The following is a 25,199-nucleotide window of genomic DNA, read 5'->3' as shown; positions in this document are numbered from 1 at the left end:
TATTTGAGACAAATATATGTGGACGTAAAGAAAAAGTCTTTTTTAAAAAGTCATTTGGAAAACTCTGATCAGTATAATTGCAACTGGAACTGCAAGCAGGGGATGGATGTGAGAGATGTTGCAGACTCGGCAAAACAAGCTTAATAACCTCCTGAGTTCAGTTAAATCAGCTCATCTCCAGTGTCCACAACCTGCCTGACACAGTGGCAGGAGTCAGGGACGCGAATATGACGAACTTGAAGTCGTGGTCCTAAAGCAGTTCCTGATCTAGTGGGTGAGAGACACATAACAGAGAACTTTGACACACGAGGCTGCATTGTACATTTAGACGATGTGCCGGGCACCCACAGACAGGGCATTAAGCTGGGCTGAGGAGTGGGCATCTGGGATGAGCTCCCAACAAGCTCCCTGGAGGAGGCTCTGGAGGAATGACTAGACGTTGCCCCGGTAAGAGGGGTGGGCAAAGGCGTGGAGAGTGAGAAATTCTCTTTGGGAAAGCTGCTTCTTATTAAAACTCGATATTTGAGATAGGAGATGAGACGGAGGGGTCGGGGGCAGTCAGGTTGTGGAGAGCTCTGTTTGCAAAGCTGGACAGCTTAGAATTTACCCTGTTATTGACAACAGTGAAAAGCTGAAAAACAGTGAAAATTCTCAAGTGGGAAAAAGATATATGTAGATATACATATATACATGTATCTATATTTATAAGATATATACACATATACACACACATTGTTTTCTTCTCTACAAAGATCCCTGCTAGGTGGTTTTGTAGCTTCTGTTTGCAAACCTCCAGTGACAGGGGGCTCATTATTCTATGGTTGAGCCTGTTATAGTCCTGTTTGTAACCAGATAAAGAAGAGAGACTTGGGGGACACAAAACTGGAAATGGGGGTTGTGCAGTAACCCAAGTGAGGGCCACAGAGGCCCTGAAATGAGGAAGGAGAGTCCAGATGTAAAGATAGAGAAGAGAACTTCTTTAGTTAATGCTAAGTGCTGTAAACGTGCAAGCCGTGGTTGTGCTCACTTTGGAGCCCAAAGTTACTGCATAAACAACTCCCAAACCACACAAACATTTATCTTTCCTTATAATTGGACAAAGCAATGCTGACACCCAGTGGCTGGTTCAGATTACCCACAGCTCCCAGAGAGGATCCCGAGGGAGATGGAAGTCGGCTTGTCCAACCCAGGCTGACAGAGCATCCCAGGATCCTTAGCTGAAAGGGCAAGGCTAAATTCAGCTAGAAAAATGGCCAGCCATGTGATGTGTTTGGCACCACACAAAGGATAGTTCCCCATGAGTTTAAGGCAGACAAAAGAGCTAAATTAAATCTGCCGATGGGAACAGCATTGCATCAAAGTCAGCCCCTTCTAAAGCAGAGGCAAAAGCAATTAGCCCGAGTTCCCAGGAGAGCTCATATCCAAAGCACCAATAAGCAAATGGAATGTTTAAAGGTCAGTTTCTCAGTCAAATCAATACTCTGTTTGTATGGCTGTGTCCCAGACTCTCTGCTTTGAATGGAAGCTGCACAGGCCCCGTTCTGACAGAGTCAGGACCTGTTAGAGCAGCAAGGAACTTGACAGATCAGAAGGGAAACCAGGTCTTGGGAGGGGAGATGAGTTTCTCAAGGTCTCAGAGCAAACTAATGGCAGACAAGAAGCACTGTGCTTCTTGTCTGGCCAGACTTAATGGCTGGAGCTCCTGCAGCCACCTTGGACCATGTGACAAGTGCTGAATTCTAAGGATAGTGGAGCAGAAAGATGGAAGGAGTCTGGGTCATGGACAAATCCGGGGAGCTGCTATACTACCTTGAACTGCAGACCTCCAAACTTTTATGAATTCTCATCTATTTTTGTTAGACCATTTGGGCTGCTATAAGAAAAATACCATAGACTGGGTGGCTTAAGCAACGGACATTTATTTCTCACAGTTCTGGAGGCTGGAAGTCCAAGATCAAGGTGCTGGTGGAGTCAGTGTCTGGTGAGGGCCCACTTCCTGGTTCACAGGTGGACATTTTTTCACTGTGTCCTCACATGGTAGAAAAGGTGAGGGAGCTCTCTGTGGTCTCTTTGATAAGGGCACTAGTCCCATTCATGGGGGCTTCACCCTCATGACCTAATCACCTCCCAAAGGCCCCACCTCCTTATATTAATCCTCTTCTTAAAGTCCCCCCCTCCATTGCTCCACCCTTTCCTGCTTCATTTTTTTACTATAGAGCCATCACCATCTCACACATATTTTACTTTTTATTGTCTCTTTCTTCCCTACCAGAATGTCAGCTTCCATGTCTGCCCTAATTTATGTCGCCCTGCCCCTTTCTCAAAGATACTCTGTTATATTATACTCTATTATTTTCTTCATAGCTCTTATCAGCACCTGAAATTATATTTATTTATTTATGAGAATAGGAACCTCGTCTGCCTCACCCATGTTTGTGGACTATTTTAGCAAGAAAAGAGCAGGGATTTTATCTTTTGGTTCACTACTGTATCCTCAGTGCTAAGACCAGTGCTTAGGACAAAGTAGGTGCTCAGTAAATGCTTGTGGAATGAGTGAACATGCACATATGTATGCATTGCACATACTTATAGTTCTTGCGTAGTGGCAGTATCTGGAGAGGATGCATGGGGTTAGCAACTGCCTGGTTATTGCCTGAAACTCGACTGCCTGTGCCTTGTAATTTTTGTAGTTTATAACTGTGAAAGCAAATGTTGCTCTCTGACAAAGACTCAAAAGGCAGTCTGGTCTGTTGGAGAAAAAAATTTATATATTTTAAACGTGGCTTCTGAAGAGGGAGGTAGGAAACCCGCAGGATGTTGTCTCCAGCTAGCCTCCTCGGCTACTTTGATTTTCTGCTACTTTCCTTTACAGCCAGCTCCTGCAAGGAAGATGGTTGGTTAGTGGGTCATGTTATAGTTTAGCTGGTCCTTGACTGAGTCCACTTATTTACTTTAAACAAGTTACCTTCTCTATCCCAGGCTCCATGAGGGAAATAGACAGAAGGTCTCCTGCTTCCGCTGTAGTGTTTCTGACCCCACATTTGCATGCTTCATGGAGCAGCAGGAATGCTCTTTCCTCTCCCCGTCTCCCTCCTTCCCTCTCCCTCATTGGCTTAATGCATAAAGTTTATTTTTACTCGGTAACAACCCACCATCAGTGTTCCTGGTTAACGGGAGGGTGTCTGTAAGATAACCCAGGGACCCAGACACCTTCTATCTTATAACGTCAGCTCTGTTAGGTCCTTGGGGATCTCTGCAAATGGGGAAAGAATGGGAAGGATCATGCACAGAAGTTTTTATAAGTCAAGTGCACAATCTCTTTAAAATGTCCATTGTACAGAGTCCTGCCTAAACCTTCTGTATCTTCCCACTTGGCATAGAATGAATTCCAAACTCCTCACTGTGGCCTACAAGCCCTACATGATTGGACCCTGCCTCCATCTTTGATCTCATTTCCGATCGTTTCTCCCTCCTCCCTCCCTCTGCTCCAAGACACGCAGGCCTTTTTTACCCTTGTTTCTTAACATAGTACTAAGCTTTGATCTGCCTCAAGGCCTCTGTGACTGTTATCCCCTCTGCCTGGATGCCCCAGCTCAGCATGGCTGGCTTCTTCTCTTGATTCAGTAGAACTCAGTCCAGAGAGACCTCTCTGCCTACCCTAGTTAATATCCCCTTACCCTTTCCTCAAAGATACTCTGTTTTATTGCAGTCTCTTATTTTCTTCATAGCTCTTATCAGCACCTGAAATTATATGTATTTGTTTATGCACGAGAGTATGGCTCTATCTGTATTATATATGATTGTTCCTGTAGCTCAGAAGAGGGTCTGGTACTGGAGAGGTGGCTTAGTACATGTCTACTGAGTACTTACACTCCTTTAAGCACTGCACAGGCGTTAATTCATTTAATTCTCACACAACTCTGTAAGGTCATTGCTGTTATGATCCTTATAGAAGAAACTGAGGTCCAGAGAGGTTAAGTAACTTGCATAGGATTACACAGATCGTAAGTTTAGAAGCTCAAATTCTGTTTCTATGACCTTGACCGCTATATTCTACCATCCCCAAACAGAATCCCACTTTGGGAACAGAATTTGGAGTCATCTGATCATCTTACTACCAATCATCAGATGCATAGATGTGCTCTGTGACATTCCTTTGAGGTTTCCTAGCTTTTCTTGAGCATTCTGGGAGCAGAGTGCCCATTTTGTCTTGAATGAACCCACTCCATTATGGAATGTTAATTTCCGCCTCCTACTGCGATACAGTCTCCCTTTCTGTAGTTTCTCCCCAAAAGTTCAGTTTCTAGCTGCTCAGCTCTTTGCCCCGGGGAAGCCCATCAGCAGTGACAGGGTCTTCCTCCTGACCCTTCTCTCCTCCCAGGGGAGTAGTGCTAGATTCTCCATGGGCATGGTGTGTCTTCCTTGCCTTGCAAGGGTGTGAAAACTTCTGCCCAAGCCATGTGTGAGTGAAGCCATTCTTTGCTCCTGTCCCTCTTCTGGGAAGCTGTGGCCAGCCATGACTTAGTGGTTTTCTAAACCGTCACGTCTAACTTCTCTGAATCTCGTCTTACAGCCGGGACGATAACAAAAAAACCCATATGGCACAAAGGCAATTCCTCTCTGGGACTGTGGGAGCTGTTATCTGCTGCTCCTTGGATGATGCTATTAGCATTACTCACAGCTCCTGTTCCTCCTTCACAGCCTGAAATCACAAGCGTGGGAGAGGCAGATAAAGAAACTGGCTTATATATGCCTTTCCTTTCATTGCTGATATGCTTGTCCCTTGTGGGTTTCTTCCAGAATAATGGAATTGTAAAGTGAGGAGAAAAGTTATCATTGAGTTAGGGAGTGTGGAGATCCATTGTGATGGATTGTCTAGGGGTTAGCAATTCAGGCACTGGAGGTGGGCAATCTTTACCGACAGAATAAAACATTTGCCAAAAAAGAAAAAAAAAGGCAACACGTGATATAGGGGAGACTGGCTGAGCTGTGTACAAATACGAACTCTATTTATTTGTTGTGTGACTTAAGCAAGTTACGTTACCTCTCTGAGCCTCTTTAAAATAGGGAAACAATGCCTAGCTGACACAGGTCTTATGAGGCTTAATGACACTTTTGTGTTTTGCATGCCATAGGTCCTCAATACGCATTAGTTCAGATCAGCCGGACTCAACTGCGGTGTCTTTTATTTGTCAAAAGTCTGTGTTTATGGGATTGAAATCTCTATTCCAGGCATCTCACTGAATCTGCTTGTTGAATAGGGTGGCACTATAGAGGGGTAGAAGAATTTCTAGTAAGAACAATTGAATATGTCGAGTGCTTTATAGTTTTGCAAAATGCTTCCCCATGTGCTATTTCGTTTAATTCCTGTGACGATCCTATGGAATAAAGATAACAATTGTACATTTTTCAGATGAGAAAACTAGGACACAGGGAGGTTATTTAACTCGCCCAACATCACAGGCTTGGTCAGTGATTGGTCACTATTACAGCCCAGAAGACCTTGACCAGGACCTCCCTTTGAACTCAGGTCTTCTGATCTCAAACTTCTATTCCGGCTTTCCTTCCTGGAGCATAGAGTCCTTGGTGGGGCTTATAGAAAGTAACCGTGTGGTACTCATCTCTGTATCTTCCAGGTTAGCGCCTGGCACACAAAAGGCACCAAATAGGTATTTATAGAATTTTAAAAGTTTTAAGCTACTATGGATAATGAATAAATTTTACAGGAATGGAGCTTAGTGGGCTCAGTGTACTAAGTAAGACTACTTATCAATGAGCCGCCCCACCTCCCACGCCAGAGCTGGCAAAGGTTATTTCTGCTCTCATTTCTTAGCTTATTTGTGTCTTGGACCAGAGCACTGGAAACTTCTACCATGAGAACAATTGTGGGGGAAAAAAGTGGCTAGTCCAGAGAATCTGTGTTTTTATAAATAAAGGAAGAGAAATACTGTGAGTATCAGGCATTGCCTAGGAGAGCAGCGTGTAGTAGTGTCAAGGGAGTAGGTTTGGGGTGCAATTTCTGATCCAAGCAATATGGATCTTTATGATTAGATATCTGTGTGCATTTATTCATGACGCTAAGGCAATGAACCCACCCCTGACACTGTGTGGCTAGCACTAGTGACAACAGACTTCTAGTCGTCCCTGTTAAATAACAGAAATTCAACAGAGTAAATTTTCAAGATCTAATTGGCTTTATTGAATGATTCATGAATCGGGCAACATCCCCTCTAGCAGGTAGAGAGGAGCTCTGAAGGGCTACAGGAAGGGAAAGGATTTTAAAGGCAAGATAAGGAAGTCATAAACAAAAAAATGATGACCTTAGGCTTAGGTAACCTATCTCTGGGAGGTGGAAGGGGTCCATGTGGCAGATTACCTCATCCTCCTCTGGGAATGGAGAGGATTACCTATGGGTGCTGAGTAGAAAATTCACATTGACCAGTTAATACTACATTCCTGGGGAAGGTTGTAACTGCAATTAGGTTAGGTGTTAAGTCTTGGTTCGCTTAGCACAAGTGACTCCATTTTGGGCCTGTTGTTTCTTTTCAACAGCCCTTACTTTATTATTTTTCGTGGCCTGTCTCTTCTTGACCATTCTAGCCCTTTGCGTCCTTATCTATTTCTAGCCTCCACAGCTCCTGACCCTTTGCCTCAGCTCCTGTTCACGGCCTCCTCCTTGGGCCTGACCCTTGTCCTTACTTTTCTGGTTGTGACTTCTGGCTTCCCTCGTTGACTAGGATGAATTCTGTCTTTTTTCTGGCTGCCCTGAGAGGGTAATTCCCTTTAATTAGCCCTATTTCTTCAAGTAAAAACTGACCCTATGGAATCCTTTATTTCTAATGTGTAATGATTGTATTCATTCATTCCTGTATTCATTCATTTCATCTTAGTCTGTTTGGGCTGTTATAACAAAGTACCAGAGACTGAGTGGCTTATAAACAACAGAAACATTTCTTACAGTTCTGGAGGCTGGAAGTCCAAGATCAGAAAGTCAGCAGGGTGGCATTTTGGAGCGGACCCTCTCCTGGGTGGCAGACTGCCGTCTCCTTGCTGTAACTTCACATATGATGGAAGGGGACAAGGGAACTGTCTTAGGCCTCTTTTATAAAGGCACTAATCCCGTCCAAAAGGCCCTGCCCTCCTAATACCATCACCTTGGGGGTTAAGATTTCAACATATACATTTGGGGGGGACGAACACTCAGTCGCTGGCACTTTCATTCAATCAGCCAATACATATTGACTATCACCTGCTTGCTGGGCACACCAATACTGGAATAGCATGTGACTAGGACACAATCCTTGCCCCATGGAACCCAGCATGTAGAAGGAGATGTGATGTGGCCTGGTGGTTAAAGAACATATGGTGGACCTGGTTTCTAAACACAGCTCTGTCACTTGGTGCATGCATCACCTGTGTCACCTTGGTCAAGATACTTAACTTCTCTGACCCTATTTCTCTATTTGTAAAATGGGACTATTACCTTGTAGAATTATTGTGCTATTAAGTGAAATAATCTGTGTTAGATACTTAGTGCAGTGCCTAATACACATTAAACCCTCTACTGATGTTGGCTAATGCTTTTATTACTGAGGAACAGATAAGTGAAAAGATAATTTGAATATAGTGTGATCAGTGCTATGATAGGGAATGTAAAGGAAGTCCTTATCCAGGTTTCAGAAGGCTTTCTGGAGGAAGTGACGTCTTAGCTAATACCTTACGAGTGAGCATGAGTTAGTCATGTGAAGCAAATATGGAGCATTCTGGGGAAAAGGAAGAGCATGTGCAAAACCCTGGAAGAGAGGAACAGCATGCAACCTACATGTAGTTTAGCATGGTGAGAGAAAAACTTTGAGAATGAGTGGTGAGAGATGAGGCCAGTGTCCTGCTTCCTTCCTCGCTCTTGACTCTCCTCTTCTTCCTGCCCCTTCCATCTCTTTATCCTACTTTTTCTCTTTGCACAGCTGTGATTTGCCAGGGGCAAAGGATGCCTGGGAGCAAGTTGCTTCCCCTTAGTGACTTACTTACAGAATTGCTGATGCAGGTACCCCATGGAAAACTTGGAGCCATGTTCTATTTAGAGACATTTCAGCCTTACACAGCAGATCCAGCTCCTGCGGTTTGCCTCATTACCCATTAGTGGGACATTTGCATGGTAATAAATGATTTCTTCACCTTGTTCCCCAGGAGGATTTGTCTTGCAGTGGGCAGGTTGGGGAAGTGAGAGAGAGGTCACTGAGATGTGAAGTGGCCTCTGGTAGGAACACAGAATGTCTAGCTGGGGGACACTTTGTGGATTATTTCCACTTTCCTGTGACACAGAAAACTTTGGAAATTCCAATCCTAGACCCCATGACTGATAGGGTGTAGGAATAGGCGGGACTGGTAAGAAAAGAGTGATAGTGATGTTACAGTGGGAGAATAGTTGCAAAGCTTTTAAAACTTGCCTCTCTGATCTACCATCAATGGCAAATATATGGCATTTCCGCCTCTACTCCTCCTTTACGCACCCATGGCAGGCATTACTAGTTGATGGCAGTACTTTTCTTTTGAGCCCAGATAGGTCCTCAGAATCCTTCTAAACATAGTACTTTAGAGATCCACCATTGAGCGTGTGGAGTTGGCACTTGTAGTGAAACACACTAACTACTCTCCTTTGCCTCTCTTGACGTACGGGGAAAGAGAATAGGCTAGGACTTTATTTGAAAGGTGGGCAGTGCTGGTAATTGCTGACTGTAAACATTTGAAGAGCTAATATATGTAAAAATGAATATTTTTTTTCCTGTACATCCCAGAGAATAAAGCCAGGATCAGTGGAAATTGCAAGAGGCAGCTCTTAGTTCAATTTAAGTTGTCCCCAAATGGGATTCAGTCTTGTGTGGCAGGAAGCTCCCTGACACTGGAGAAGTGGAAGCAGAAGTCACAGAGTTTGTGGTGGGCGTTCAAACATTAGGAAGGTGTTTGTACCAGGTTCTCTCCAATAGCTGTGTTGACTTTCTATCTAATAATGATTTGTTATAGGGATCATTATTCTGTTTTACGGGCTGAAAGGCATTTTCGTGTAAATTATCTGACTTGAACTGCACAAAGAAAAGATGTGTGCTATCCTCATTTTACAGATGAGCAAACAGACCTCACGAGTCCGGTCATCCCTGGCCAAGCTGGAGCGATGACACATGGCTCATGACCCCACAAACAGTACTCTTCCTACAGGGTTTGAACATGCTGGGTGATTCATCTCAGAAATCTGAAATGATAGCACAGTAGTTGACAGCTCCTCTGTGCCCTCTATATCCCTGGTTTTTCTTTTTTAGGAGAGTCACGATGGTACCAGCTCTGGTTTTCTATTCCCATGCCTATAGGGCTCTTGCTGCTTTTTTACTTTTCCTTTCCACATTTGAAATGTATATGTATATGCACATGTGTTTGCGTATTTCCTCTCTACGAGTTTCCAGGCACATTAACTGGTTGGTCTAGGAGGTAGTTCCTAAGGGGAGAGAAGTTGTGAATTATTCACACGATACCTGGAGAATTTCGTCTTTTGTTTCTTTCCATGCTGTTACTCCAGTATCTTCTTTATGCGATTTTAGTTCATCCTTCAAGGTCCAGCCTAAATCTCACCTTTCCTAGAATCCTTCTGGAACCTTCTCAGGTCATGAGGTTTTCTGTCTTATTTGACTACCTGTAGCATTTATTGTATATTCTGTTCATTTTGACTCATGTGAATTCTATTTTAAAGTTGCTTTATGGGGCTGGCCCAGTGGCATAGCAATTAAGTTTGCATGTTCTGCTTCAGTGGCCTGGGGTTTGCCAGTTCGGATCCCAGGTGCGGACATACACACCACTCATCAAATCATGCTGTGGCAGGCGTCCCACATATAAAGTAGAGGAAGATGGGCATGAATGTTAGCTCAGGGCCAGTCTTCTTCAGCATTAAAAAAAAAGGAGGAGGATTGGCGACAGATGTGAGCTCAGGGCTAATCTTCCTCAAAAAAAAAAAAAAGTTGCTTTACATTTATAAGTTACTTGTTCATGCTTGGAGCCTGAAATCCTCAGTTGTATGTTTTCTCTTCTTTTGTTTAGCCCAACTCTCTTGCCATACCGTTGGGCTCCCAGGAATGTTGGATAACTACCTGATGACTTTGAATTCACCTCTGTGGGCTTCAGGCTTCTCATTGATAACATGTTATAACGTCTTTCCCTTTGACCTAAAAATGCAGAAGCAGCATATAGCTTTGGCTCTGTATCCCAATGACCTTGAATTTGAATCTTGGCTGTACTGCTTTCTAGAAATATGACCTTGGGAAGGTTTCTTCACTCCTCCAAGCCTTATCTGTAAAGTGGGGACCACAATAGTCCCAGGCTTCAAGGGACATGGAGAAGGTTAAATCAAGGAATGAGTGAAGTTTTTGCTCACAGTACCCAGCACATTGCTAATACACGAGGAATGTTAGCAGTCATTGTAAGTATTGCTGTTGTTCTTAGCGCAGGATCTGTCAGATGAAATGACCTGGATTTGTTTAAATGATTTGGTGCTCTGACTCTAGGGGTATATATACTAGTAAATCCACAGCCCTATTTTAGCCCTATTTGGCCCTATGTATGTATACATTTGTACGCTCGCACTTATATATTCATACCTAGCCTTGTCCTAAAAACGGATTTAAGGCAGCTTCTTACCATGCATAGTATAGAGCAAAATAAGTAAATTTTAAAATAAGAAAAGTGATGCAAAAGGAAAACCAGGGAAGAGAATAACAAAACTTAGAAATGAGGATAGCGTATAAAATACATGCCACTGTCAAGAGAGTTTCACATATTGAGGGATATGGGGTAACTATTTGGGTTCAAAACTGATTCAGCTTAAACTAAAAAGCCTAACTCATGGCCTATCAAACATTTATTGCACATCTACTTTAACCAGGAAAGTGAGGAATACCCGCTCTTAAGATAAGCATCAAGACTTCCCCTCCTACATCCTGTTGGTAACACCAGTATTAGTCCCTTTCCTGACATCTGAGTCATGTTGACCTGCTAATTTGCAACCAAATACCTCTTTGAATCTTTGAAAATGTGTCCTGGGTGTGTTTACTGCATGTTCTTTGTTCTAAAAAGATTTAAGACTATTCTGAAAACTATGCTTTTCCGGAATGCTTTCTTCCTTTCTGGAAAAGGCCTTCCCAGGTTATCATCCTCACCCTGGCTCAAGTAAAACTCACCTGTCTCTCTTATCTATAGAATGATTGTTGGTTATTTTGTGTCGACACCACGAAATATCTTATCCCTGATCGAGGTAGGCTACAAATCTGATTTCAGGTTTCTGTGGAGCGGAGAGTAAAACCAGATCAGTTACCCAGTTTCCAGTGCACAGAAGTTCAAAACAGTCAAGCTGCTTATGACAAGTGTTAGGATTTTTTTCTAGTGAGATTGGAGAAGGTTCTTCTATGACTCAGAGAGGAAGCTCTATAACCTAATGAATCACGTCTTTGTGGTGGTTTTAAAATACGTCTACAAGTTTTTTGAGACTCCTCTCTTCCAAAAGGGGGCCTTAATTCTCCTCTTCTTAAGAGTGAGACTTCTGACATTAGGACATAAAAGGCATCGTGACCTTCTCCTTGCTCTCTCTCTTTGGGATCTCTCACTATAGGGGAAGCCAGCTGCCATGTTGTGAGGATACTCAAGCAGCCCTGTGGAGATGTCTTTGTAGCGAGGAACTGAGGCCTCCTGCCAACAGCCATGGGAGTGAGCCATCTTGGAAGCAGATCCCTCAGCTCCAGTGAGAGCTTCATGTGTCGGCAGCTCTTCCTGAAGACTACATGTCTATAACTTGACTACAATCTTGTGAGAGACCCTGAGCCACAGCCACCCAGCTAGGCTGCTTCCAGAGTCCCTACCTTCAGAAACTGGTGAGAAAATACATGTTTGTTGTTTTAAGCTGCTAAGTTTTGGGATATTGTGTTACACAGCAATAGATAACTAATACAATTTTTGACTCCTCCTCACAGTGAGCACAGTGAGGAATTTCAAAAGGATGCTTCTCATGTTGACCTTCAGTTTATGATGAATGCGAGTTGTGTGCAAAGTGATCAGGGCTCAGGCAGACATGAAAAAGACTTTGGGAGCTTACAATTTCACTGGAGACAGACACACAGACCATCAATGGTAATGTGAGGAGGAATGGATAAGGCTAAATGAAGGTATATGTAATGAGCTCTGGGCACTGAGGAAGAAGCACTTAATGTTGTCGCAGGTTCTATGGAAGACGTGGCATTTGGATTGGTCTTGTTGGATTGCATATTATTTAGGACTCCTTTTGGTTACAAATGTAGAAACCCCTCTGTCTTAGATAAAGTTCCCTAGGAAACAAACTCTGAGATGAGGATGTCATGCAGGGAATTTACTGGGGACTGTCCTGGGGGATAGCACCCGTGAGACAGTGATACAACGAAGATCAGGCCCAGGGAGGTGTTAAACTGCAGCTTAGTTGCAACAGAGGCCCCTGTCAATCTCATGGGGGAAATGGATCTGCAACAGCTTTTCAGAATGATCTGGAATTGGGAAAAGCGGTCTGGGCCTGTGTACCCCTGCACTGACCAGTCACCAGATGTGAGCTGCTTCTGGGGAGGGAACATGACCTTGGCAGAGAAAGGTTCATTCAGCTAAGGGCAATTGCTGGACCATCAGTAGGCAGCAGTCATGGCCACTGACAGAGTGAGTGCCTCAGTCCTAAAGGGGGATCAGCATGGGGCACCACAGCATTCATTTGACCAGCTCACGCTAACTTAGGCAATCATCATCATCGTCGTCATCATCATCATCATCACCATCATTTATTGGCTCACAGATCTGAAAAGCCAGTGGCTGGATTCAGAATGTCAAACAATATTATCAATAATATCTCTTCTTCTCTGGGCTTTATTTTCTTTTCTGTTGGCTTCATTCACACTCTCGAGTTGTGGCAGAGAAAGCTACTGTGTGTCTAGGCTTATATCCTGCCACCCTCGCATCTCAGTGGAAAGTGCTGTCTTTCTCATAATTTCTAGCAAAAGTGCTGGGCTGACTGTAATTGGTCTTCTTGAGTCACTGGCATATCCCTGAACCAATCATGGTGGCTAGGTGACTATACACTTTGCCTGGTCAAGGCTGGAGTATGTATCTATCCCAGAGTTAGAGGATGGGGTCATTCCCACAGAAACCAATGACCTTAATCACATGAGAACGTGGATTCTCAAAGGAAAATTGACATTTTGTTACCAAAGGCTGACAAATAGAAGTCTCCCATAGGTGAGTTGGATGTCAATAGGAAGTAAAGGGAGAGTAGGTCCTTGTAAGCCAAGGGACTGGCTTGAACAGTGACATGGAAGCGTTAAAGCATACGGCTTGTTCAGTGACTGGCAATAGCATATATTTATGCAGAGACACATTTGATATGTAAAAATCTTTCTGTCTCCCCCCTTACAGATATAGGCCCATGCCCCTTTAGTCAAGGGAAGAAGAATACATCGGGAGTGATAAATTATGCAGATAATATTTCCACCTGCACACAGAGTCTAACCACAAGAGACACCGTGCTCCCGTGGGAAGCCTGTCGGAAAGACGACGGGCCGGGAGAAGGAAGAGGGCAGGAAGAGAGGAGTAGAATGAGGTCTGGCAGGTTTTGCTTGCACCTGGAGCAAGGCTGAATGAGCCAACGATTTTCCCTGAGGCTGTTCCATCATGACCAAAGTGGCGTGGATTGGCTGTGGCAGCCCGGGCAGTCAGCTCTGAGACACATGATAACAGAGTGCGGACCTGATAGGAATTTGTGTCACTCTCTGAAGGGTGGCAGCTTTGGTGATTACCAAGGCAGCTGTGAGTGCGGAGTTGTTTAGCACAATCAAAAGATCGTGGTGCCTAGGAGAGAGAACTGGGCAGGGAATAGGAGACTTGTGTGGGGCCACTCACATCTTGTAGCCATGTGGGCCAGTTATTTGCAAAAAGCCAGTGATGCACTTTCGGAAGGACCCATCCTAATTCTGTGTCTGGATGTGAGACTCCTAAGAAGGTGTGTATTGATAGGTATGGGGGTGGCAAACCTGTCAGGGCAGTGAATGGAGGCCCCAAGGGGAAGACGTGGGTGTACAACAGGGAGGTCAGAGTTCAGTCAAGTCACTGACCTATCAGATGGCTTCTGACCTTGCTATGAGAGATCAAAGAGACTTTAACCTTGACGTTGACTATACAGACGTAGAGCTGGAAGGAGCGAGAATCTGGCTATGCCACATCATTTGGAAAATGAAAAGAAAAATTAAGCCTCAGTTGGGTTATATTTTTTTATGATTATATAAAAAGATATGAACAAAGCTGGGGTTTATACTCAATCTTATAACTGCCTTCCCTGATTTGAAAATAACTTTCCCCACTAGGGAGTTAGACAGGTGGAAGGTGGAGCATATCTGTGCCAGGAAGGTGCAGCTAATTCATCCAACTAATGAGAGGCAGTGATCCAGGGAAAGGACGCGGTCAGACACCACGTTCCCAGAGTGTTTTGCCTGAAACACAAGTCCTAAAATCTTCCCTAGTCATTTGGGAAATATGTTTATCTCACTCTGGAAGATTCCCAGGGAACCTTGGCTTATTAAAGGCTCTGAGAAGTCCTGCAGCAAACAAAATTACTTAACTTTTTAATCAAGTGTTTCTTAAATACATTCGAATCCCTATTCACTTTTTAATTTTTGTGCATAATACCTGTTAACATCCTATAGGAAGTACTTTGAAAAGTGCTGCGATAGATAGATTGTAGGACTTTGAGAATTTCTCTCTTAACCACAGTGTCTCTCTGTAAAATTACACAATTAGATTAAATGTGTTCTCTAGTTCCCTCTGAGCTCCTTTGATCCTAATTGTTACACATTAGTGGTGGGATTAAAATTAGAAGCAAGGAGTCAGGGTGAGCCTCTCCAAGCTACCGTCCTCTCTTGCCTGGACCACTGCGATCACCTCCTTCCTGGTCTGCCACTTCCCAAATTGTCCCTCTCCAAACCACTCCCTACCCTGCAGCCAGAGACATCTCCTAAAATGCAGATACGATCGTGTCACATCTCTGCCCCCAAACCTTCAATGTTTCCTCCAAGCTCTTAATCAGAACCCCTGAGACTTTGCATTATACCAGAAAGCCTTTGCTAAATATCTGACTAGCCACCAATACGCAGTGAAATCAAATATTTTTTAGGTCAAAAAATACTTACTGTTTAATAGAAATGGAGAACATCAGGAAGAAAAGTTTCTTAGACAGACTGGACGCCCAAAGTGCAGTCTGCAGATCACGGGGGAGCTGGTTAGAAATGCAGGGCTCAGGCCTCAACCTTCTGAATCAGAATTTGCATTTTAACAAGATGCTTTGTGTGAACAATGCAGCTTGAGCGGCACTGTCTTAGAGACGAAGTTGCTGTGCAAACTGCTAGGGAGGCCTTAGGGGTGGGGACTAAGGCACAGACTGTAGAATCAGGCCTGGGTTTGAGTTCAAACTGTGTTGTGAACTTGGACAAGCTGCTCAGCACCTCTGAGCATCAGTTTCCTCATCTGTGAAATGGGAGATAAAAATATTAGACCAGGGAGCTGAGGGCATACAACGGAGAAAAGAAAGTCCTTTCAACAAATGGTGCTGGGAAAACTGGAAAGCCACATGTAAAAGAATGAAAATTGACCATTCTTTTTCACCATTCACCAAAATAAACTCGAAATGGATCAAAGACCTAAAGGTGAAACCTGAAACCATAAGGCTTCTAGAAGAAAACGTAGGCAGTACACTCTTTGACATCAGTATTAAAAGGATCTTTTCGGACACCATGTCTTCTCAGAGAAGGGAAACAATAGAAAGAATAAACAAATGGGACTTCATCAGACTAAAGAGCTTCTTCAAGGATTGAAACAAAAAAACAACCCACTAACTGGGAAAAAATAGTTGCAAGTCATACATCTGACAAAGGCTTAATATCTATAATATATAAAGAACTCTCACAACTCAACAACAAAAAATCAAACAACCCGATCAAAAAATGGGCTGAAGACATGAACAGACATTTCTCCAAAGAAGATATATGGATGGGCAATAGGCACATGAAAAGATGTTCATCATCGCTGATCATCAGGGAAATGCAAATCAAAACTACACTAAGATATCACCTTACACCCGTTAGAATGACAAAAATATCTAAAACTAATAGTAACAAATGTTGGAGAGGTTGTGGAGAAAAAGGAACCCTCATACACTGCTGGTGGGAATGCAAACTGGTGCAGCCACTATGGAAAACAGTATGGAGATTCCTCAAAAAATTAAAAATAGAACTAGCATACGATCCAGCCATTCCACTACTGGGTATCTATCCAAAGAGCTTGAAGTCAGCAATCCCAAAAGTCCTATGCACCCCAATGTTTATTGCAGCACTGTTTACAATAGCCAAGACATGGCAGCAACCTAAGTGCCCATCAACAGATGAATGGATAAAGAAGATGTGGTACATATATACAATGGAATACTACTCAGCTGCAAAACAGAACAAAATCACTCCATTTGCAATAACATGGATGGACCTTGAGGGAATTATATTAAGTGAAATAAGGCAGTTAGAGAAAGATAATCTCTGTATGACTCCACTCATATAAGGAATTTAAAAATGTGGACAAAGAGAACAGATTAGTGGCTACCAGGGGAAAGGTGGGGTGGGGTGGGCACAAAGGGTGAAGTGGTGCACCTACAACACTATTGACGAACATTAATGTACAACTGAAATTTCACAAGATTGTAACCTATCATTAACTCAATAAAAAAAAATATTAGACCATGGCCAGCCTGGTGGCGCAGTGGTTAAGTGCACACGTTCCACTTTGGGGGCCCTGGGTTCGCCTGTTTGGATCCCGGGTGTGGACATGGCACTGCTTGTCAAGCTATGCTATGGTAGGTGTCCCACACAAAATAGAGGAAGATGGGCACAGATATTAGCTCAGGGCCAGTCTTCCTCAGAAAAAAGAGGAGGATTCGTGGCAGATGTTAGCTCAGGGCTAATCTTCCTCAAAAAAGAAATATATATTAGACCATAGCTCAAAAATATATTATAGGAATAAATGATATAATATTAGAGACAGCCCTTATCAATGTGTTGGCATACAACCCTTAGTAAAAGTTAGATTGGGGCCGGCACTGTGGCCAAGTTTGCACGTTCCACTTCAGCAGCCCAGGGTTTTGCCAGTTCAGATCCTGGGCATGGACATGGCACTGCTCGCCAGGTCATGCTGAGGTGGCATCCCACATGCCACAACTAGAAGGACCCACAACTAAAAAAAATATACAACTATGTCCTGGCGGGATATGGGGAGAAAAAGCAGAAAAAAAAATGATTGGCAACAGTTGTTAGCTCAGGTGCCAATCTTAAAAAAAATAAATTAGATTAATACATTGGGAAACTAATATTACTCCTGGAGGGCCTCCAGCAGGCAGCGTCATGGTCTAAGAGTCAGAACATAGTAGGGGTGAGATAAGAACAGGAAATTGGGGTGCGATTCATAAACTCCTTCTCCAAGGAGGTCCCGAGCACCCATGATGGGCTGGGCCCCTGGAAGGAGCTGGGTTACCGTGGCAAGCAGGGCACAGTGCTTGCCCTTACGAAGCACGCAGCCCGGTGTGTCAGAGACATCAGCGGGGAGCATAAGTGCCGCTGAAAATAGACTTGGCCATGCTCTGTCCTTGTTTGGCACAGATCTCGCTGCGGTAGAGCTTGGATTCCAGCTGATGTTTCTCGCTGGCTCCTAATTCTCCCAAGAATTTCTCCTTGGGGAGTGAAAAACAGGCCCATTTCCCCCTCTTCCTCAAGGTGTTATTTTGTCATTTTGGAAGGGGAAAAACACCATCAGCTGTTTTAGATGGAAAATATCTTTTTCTTTTTCCTACGTAAAACCATGTTTTTTTCAGGGCTTTTTGGGTCACGGAAACCTCAGTGTGTGTCTATTTATCTCAGACTCTTGGGTGACCCTTCATTTGTAGAGCAATCTTTGCTGTTCACACGGGGCTTGGCAGCCTCCAGGATGATTTTTCTAACAAAGCCATCTCTCTTTCCTAGCCTGGTGGGCTGGAGGCCCTCCCCGGATAAGGCTTGAAGAGAAGGGGGACTGAGGCAAATGTGGGAATGATCTAATTGTCAGATCTCCCCCACCCCCAGCTGCCCTCCAAATTACCCACATGTTGGGGAAAGTTGTAGGAGTGCTCAGAAGGCAATTTTGATACAAGAAAACACAATACTGGTGTGAGAAAGGCTCAAAGAAACTGCTGGCTGGTTTCTATAATTTTGATGAACTTTAAGCAGTAATATTTGTATAAGAAAGCTTTCTTGGAATTTTCTAGCAAATAGTTTTGGAAGAATAGGGACTTGTCAGTTGAAAATACTGTCTTGAGTGCCATTTGACTCTGGAGGTGGCAAGAAACAGCTTTCTGAGAAAGCCAGGAGGAATAAAACCATTTGTCTGAGAGAAGGGCCATGTCCAGGCCAGAGGAATGGAATTCTGTTTTAAGTGAAGCCATCTCTTAAATTATCTATCTGAGGAAATCATGTGGAGGACTGGGGATCAACTAACACCAGCAGGACATTTTTTTTTTCTGACAAAACAAAACAAAAACAGGGAAGATTGATCCCAGAGGCTGACCAATTACCAGAGACATGGTGGCCTCTCAGAAATGGGGAGTCAGTGATGGTTCATTTCATGGAGAGAGGAAACACACAGGATGTGAGTGTCCTGCAGGGTCTGCCCAAATATGTTTCTTTTCTCTTCTTCTTCCCTTCTAATCATTTTCCTTAATTTCTTTAGATCTCTGGTTTGTCTTTTGTTTATAAATGCTAAAGATATGAAATAAGAAATTTGTATGATTTTAGCCTTGAGGTTTGAGAACAAATGCCTAATCTTTTAAACCTTGGTTTCTCCATCTGTAAAATGATTGGTTTGGATCAGGTTATTTCTAAAGATTCTTCCAACCTAAAAATCCAATTCCCAAGGAGGCTACATTATTTGACGACTGCTTGCAACAGGTTGGCAATTAGCAATTAGCTGGCAGCTAAAATAAAATGCATAGTAGAAAATATCTTAGTTGAGATCTTAAAAATGTCTGTTATCTTTTAAAACAGTGTGAGCCATGCTGCACTTTTGTCTGGGGTATAAGAGTGTATGTGTGCGTAACGGTAGACACTAGTGAAAGGTCTGCTGATAATTAGTAGATATTATAAACATCAAATAATACAAGCAAGAGTAATTCAAAGTAGTTGTAAAGTAAAATTACCAACTATACTGAAGATGATGATCTCATGAAGCTGGTGAAAGTTATGTTGGAAAAATGCTTGAGTTTTTAAGCAAATAAGGATCTGAGTTTTCACAGTTAGTTGAAGAAGATTCACTGACGATTAAGCATGATAAACTCTTTCAAGGAAAATGTTTCATCAAAGGATTATGAGAGGCCTTTGGGAAAATTTTTATTATTCTTAAACATTTTTGAAAACATGACCCTGTTAATGATCATCTGTGAACATCAAACACAGAGAAATGAAGATTGCATCTTGCTTTGTAAGATTTTTGAAAAAGTATGCTCAAAACCCGAGCATGCTTGATTTATTCTTTGTTGCTTCTTAGAATTAGCATAGAGTTACAGCAATACCTTAAATATGAGGTAGAAATAACTTATTTCAAAGATTTTGGTCTTATTTTTAAATTGAAGTCCCAATGGTATCTCTTCTACTGTTTAGTGTAACATGTTAGGATTTGTTTCAAGTGGATTCACTTTAAACTGGCTGATTTTCATTACCAGTGAAATTCCCCTGAAGAGGCAAGTTAAGTTTGGAAGGATGAAGGAACTTACTCAAGGTCGCATGGCTAGAAGGTGACAGCGAGTAGGCAATGCTTTTTCTGTGCTTCCCTAAGGAGATCAAAGTCAGATTGAAACAATCCTCTAGCACATTCATGGCTTGAACCACATGGGAAATCAGGGCTTCCAGACTGTTAATCGGAAAACCAGCACAGTGAAATTTTTTTTGAAAGACAGTATTTTTTTCCTTTTAATAAAATTTTATTGGCACCTAGAAAAAATTTAGTGTTGGACATGATTCTGATTTAGAAGACATTTCCTATAGCTTATGGCGGTCTTCAAGGAAACAATGTTCTCTTAGGAGGCCTGGGGAAGAGGATGAAATGTGCTTCTATATCTGCAGAATATTACAGTTGTACTCAGAAAACATCTCCTCTTAGTGTCTAAGTGTAAGAACTCTAATTTTGATTGGGAAATAGAGGATATACTGCATTACATAATAGACAAGCAACTTTAGGAGTCATATTTTTCCTTTCACTCCTGGGGGCTCTTAGAGAAGAAATAGATGCTTTCTTGAGATTCTAGTCTATTTCCTTTGCAAACAGCTTGCATTTCTTCATTTGACCTGTAGCTTGAGATCTCTGTTGTTTTGAGAAGTGCTTGGGGGTTTTTGAATTTGTTTTTCTTAAGGCCACATAAGGACATACTTTTACTTGCTCTTCACTTCTAAATATAGATTTATAGATGAATAAATAGGATTGAGTTTTCATGAATACCTAAACATTTATGGAACTGAATGTGGGATCATCTCATTTCCCTTGTTCATATTACACTGAGGTTGTATGGGAAGGAAAATCAATGTACCTGGGTCACATAGGAAGGCAGTGACAGAGCTCACACCAGAATAAATATTTTCTGAATTATGGTTGGGTGCTCTGGTTCACTCCAGTATGAATGTCATTGCTATATGCATTTATGCATGAGTAGCCAGTGTATCCTGTATTTAAGATGTCTGCTAGACCTAACTTTTTCTTCACTAATCCCAGTGCCCAAAGAAGAGCATGCTATATTCTGTGATTGCACTCAGAAAATTCATCACATAGGTTATGGTGAAGAGTATGTCATAAAAACCTATACAGAAATAACTGCCTTGACGCTTCCTAAGTAGCTGTGTGACTTTGGGTAAGTCTTTAAAGTTCCTCTCTACTTCAATTTCTTAACTTGCTAAATCAAGTTATTAATACTTCCTTCTCATACTTGTTTTGAGGACTAACTGAGATAATTGATATAAAGCAATTAAGTACTTGAAAATACTTACAATCAAGCAGGCTAGAACTCAATAAATGTTAGCCATCACTGTGGTCATCATCCTCATGAGCCACAGTGGCAGCAGCATTTTCATCCTCAGCATTATTAATATCTTCATCATCATTTTTGTTATTATTGTTGGCAAGTTGAAATCAAACCATTGAATTGTCCTTTGAGCATATTCAGTATTCAGTCCAACCTTTGTCTGATGATTTAATCTTCTCTCTAATGTCCCTGCCATGTGACCAGCTGGAGTTACCTTGAATACCTCCAGTGCCAGGGAACTCATTTCTTCCTAGAGTAGCCCATTCTAGTTCAAGATAGGATTTTAAATACAATGAAACTGGGCTTTAAAAGTCTCTAATACTTAAAATAAATTGCCTGTCCTGCTATCATTATTCATATCTGAAATGATTTATATACTAATTATGTAAGAGATTTGTTTCTACTGTTTCTCATAAAGATTATAGATTAGTTAAGTCCTTGTTTTTTCCTTGTCTAAGCATGACGATTTCAGAACAAAACATGGAAACCAGATGACCAGAGAAGGAGGCAGGATGCCCCAGCAGTCTTCATTTCCAACCTGACCTTTGTCACCAGTTGTCATTTTGGGCTGGGGAGCTCCCGCTGTTCTACCAGGCTACGCCTCCCTGAGCCTGTCACTCCTCTTCATTCATCGGACTGACTGATTGCTTGTGGATATTTGGAAGCACCTAATATGTCCCCAGATACTGTTTTTGATCCTAAGGATACGAAGATGAACAAGATAGATAGACACATTATATGGGCTCATAAAATTTACAATCTTACGGGGAAAACATGGCAAACAAGTGAATAAAGGATGATGATAATTTCAGGGAGTGGTAAGTGCTATACAAATTTAAACCCGGGCAGTATGACAGAATGCTCTGTGGGGGTTGGGGAGACATTTAGATTTGCAGTCAGGGAAGGAGGTGACATTCGAGTGGAGGTCTTCATAATAAAGAGGAGACCGCCATATGAAGAGCTAAGAGCACAGTGCTCCAGGGAGAGGGGGCAACAGGCAGGAATGAGCTCAGGCGAGTTTGATGAGCAGAGCGTCTAGACCAGAGGGAGCTTTCAGGGTCTGAGGTGGGACAGGTAAGCAGGCCTGCAGGCCATGGAGAGGAGGGTAGAGTCCATTCTAATTGCGCTGGGAATCTATTGAGGGTTTTAAGAAGTGGAGTGATACTATGTGACTCATATTTTTAAAATATCTCTTTGGCTGGTAGATGAATTATAAGGGGAAAGAGTGGAAGCAGGAGGTCAGGTAGACTGTGGCAGCCGTCCAGGTTGGACAATGGTGGCTTGGACTGGGATCTTAGCAAGGGACAGATTCAGGGAATACTTTGGAGGCAGAGCTGATAGGAGTTGCAGGGAGTGAGACAAAGTAAGAAACCAATGAGGCCTCCAGACATTGGGCTTGAGCGACTGGGTGCCTGGTGGTACTGTTTACCGAGCTGGGGAAGGTTGGGAATAAGCATATTTGGAGGTGAAAATCAAGAGTTCTGTTATGGACATTTTGCTTTCTAGATGGGCATTGGACATCTAAGAGGATAGAGGATGCTATAGCTCAGCATACAAGTCAGGGGTAAAAGTACAAACAGACTTGTCAGCCTAGGATGGTATTTAACTCCATGGGGCTAGAGAGAGTGTTGACAGCATGCTGTGGCTGAATCCACTCACAAATGTCAGCTGCCAGCAGCCATTGGATTAGCAAATGTGCCATTCAGATTTTCCTACCTTGTCTTCCACCAACTGAGAAAACATACCCAGAGGGCCATGAGGGTACAAGATGCTAGTTGGGATCAATTACAGAGATGCGATCTTCCTTCAGCTCAGTGAGCTTGCAATCATCAGATGAAAGAGAAATACACAAGTGACTAATTATAAAACAGAGCAGGTTGAAATGGGCATGAAGTGTAAGTATCAGCATGCCCTGGGCCGGAGCAGAAGGAGGAGCAGTTACTTCCTTGCAAATCAGGGAAAACTTCACAGGGAAGCTGCAATCTGTAGAGGAAGCTGAATGATAAAAGACACTTTAGAAGTTAAAGAAAAAAGGGCAAAAGGCATTCCAGAAAGAGGGAGACTGGGTGGAGAATGGATTCACAGGCGTGAGGGGTAGCAAAAAGGAGCGCATAGTAGGCTCACATAGTAGGATTTCAAACAGATGTGTGGAATGAATGAACGGTATCCCGCTGATACTGCATCTGGGGCTGGCCACTTCTGCTCTGCCTGGTGCCAGCCCTTCAAATGGATTTGTCCCTGTGTTCTGAGATGTAGCTCTCACATAGCCCTGGGAAAGTAGCAGGAGCCTTTCACCTTGTGCTGAGAATCGAAGGGCAGGGAAGAAACAAACTTCTCCCACGAGGCCAATAATGATGACACTCAAGATTGTGGATGGCGAGCTAATTCCAAAGGTACCATTGGGTATCCAGGCTGCCTTGCAGTAAATCACGCTGCCCCAGGCCTCAGCACATTACCAGCTGGCTTGGCGCGTTCTCTCTGGGGGAGCAAGGACAGTAGATCCAGAAAGTGAAATACAGGTCTACAGGGAACACCAGAGCCAGGTAGGCACCTTGTGGTGTTCATGTGAGTTCCTCCTCACTCCCGAGAGGGAAGCTGAGGCTCTAAGAGAGCCATCACCCACCCAGCGGACGTAACAAATTAGTAGCAGTGTAGGCATCAGAACATGATTCCTCTGATTCATTTCCTTGAATGAATTTTCTACTCTACCTCCCACTTGTTCCCTTTCTTTGAGGTTGGAAGTGTTTTGTAGCCTCACCTTGTGCTCATCTCTGGCTCCAAGAGAGCTGCTATCATCTGCCATTGTGGTGCCCTCTTGCCCTGCACTTCCCTCCACCTCCCTTGCTCTTAGGAGAAGGCCAAGTTGAATGCTGGATAGAAACTGAATCAGTTTCTCTCCTTGAGGAATCATGGCATCTTTACAACAAAGATCGTCAGTACAGGGGATGGGCCCTTCAGCTGGGGTCATTGTTGAGCTGTCTTCCAAGTCCCCATCACTGTGCATGTCTTCCCTAAGCCAAGTTGACTGAAAGGGATTGGAGCTATCCTTGGAACTTGATTGACTTATTTTATGCCTCCCCAGAAACCAAAGCCTCCTTTTCTTCCCTCTAAGCTCCTGTCTGAATTGCTCCCCCAGTGACTCAGGGACAGATGGTGGCTTTGGCTCCTGCTGTCACCCTGCATCTCCCAGGAATCTTTTTGTCTTGTGGCTGGGGTGGTTCTTTCTCTTGGAGATGGAAAAGGAAGATGCTGGCAGATCACAGAGAAGCTGAGGGTGGGGGCCTGTGTAGGAGAAATGAAACGGGTGTGGGGTGAAAGCATGTGGATAGGACCACAGAGACAATGGTGGTGGGAAGCTGAGTAAATCAAGTACGAGACAGTTCGGCTGATGTATGACTGTCGTAAATCCACAAGCAGCTCCTACATGCCTGGCAGACTAGTTTGTCTGGTGTAAATGCTTTTTTTTATGAGCCTGGAATAGTGATCCGATAGCATATGACAGCAGGCCCTTTGTTTTCAGGTGAGTAAGGTACTGAAGATGAGAAAGAAGGAGGAAAGGGTTGTTATTTCTGGGAGGTTCCAGCTCTAGGAGAACTGGGATCCAACCCATCCTGCTTACTGCTCTCTCCTCACTAACACACTGCCTGGCACATAGTAGGTGCCCACTAAGAATTTGTCGAGTGAACAAATGATCCCTTAGAAGAGAATTGGTCCCTAAAAGCACCCCACTCTCAGGCTTATCAACGCAGAAATTTTTAGCTATCAGGAGCTTCAGCATATTATTATATTCACAATAAGCAACCCAATGAGCATTTATATTCACACAGCATTTAACAAGGTTTTCACATTCATCTATCCTTCTTGTGCTCCTCCCTCAGTTATCTTGTCCATTTCCTCTCTGATCCCTGTACCCCCCAAGACACTAGATTGTAGATTGACATTCATTCAGAACCCATCAGGTGCCAGGTACTATGCCAGGTGCTGCGATAATGGTGAGCTGATGTGGACATTAGATACATAAAAA

General features: G+C 43.2%; 1 long non-coding RNA gene across 1 annotated transcript in view; it reads left to right on the top strand.

Moving 5' to 3' along the window:
* LOC123288995 (uncharacterized) overlaps positions 1-25,199 on the top strand; it is an 85,705-nt gene that overhangs the window by 26,348 nt on the left and 34,158 nt on the right. The window contains exon 2 of the long non-coding RNA XR_006532674.2: positions 11,648-11,906. This is a non-coding gene — a long non-coding RNA (uncharacterized lncRNA). The remainder of the gene's footprint in view (positions 1-11,647; positions 11,907-25,199) is intronic.

The sequence above is a fragment of the Equus asinus genome, chromosome 9 (genome assembly GCF_041296235.1).
Source record: "Equus asinus isolate D_3611 breed Donkey chromosome 9, EquAss-T2T_v2, whole genome shotgun sequence".
Classification (NCBI taxonomy): Eukaryota; Metazoa; Chordata; class Mammalia; order Perissodactyla; family Equidae; genus Equus; species Equus asinus.
This window is presented reverse-complemented; position numbering and strand designations above follow the sequence as displayed.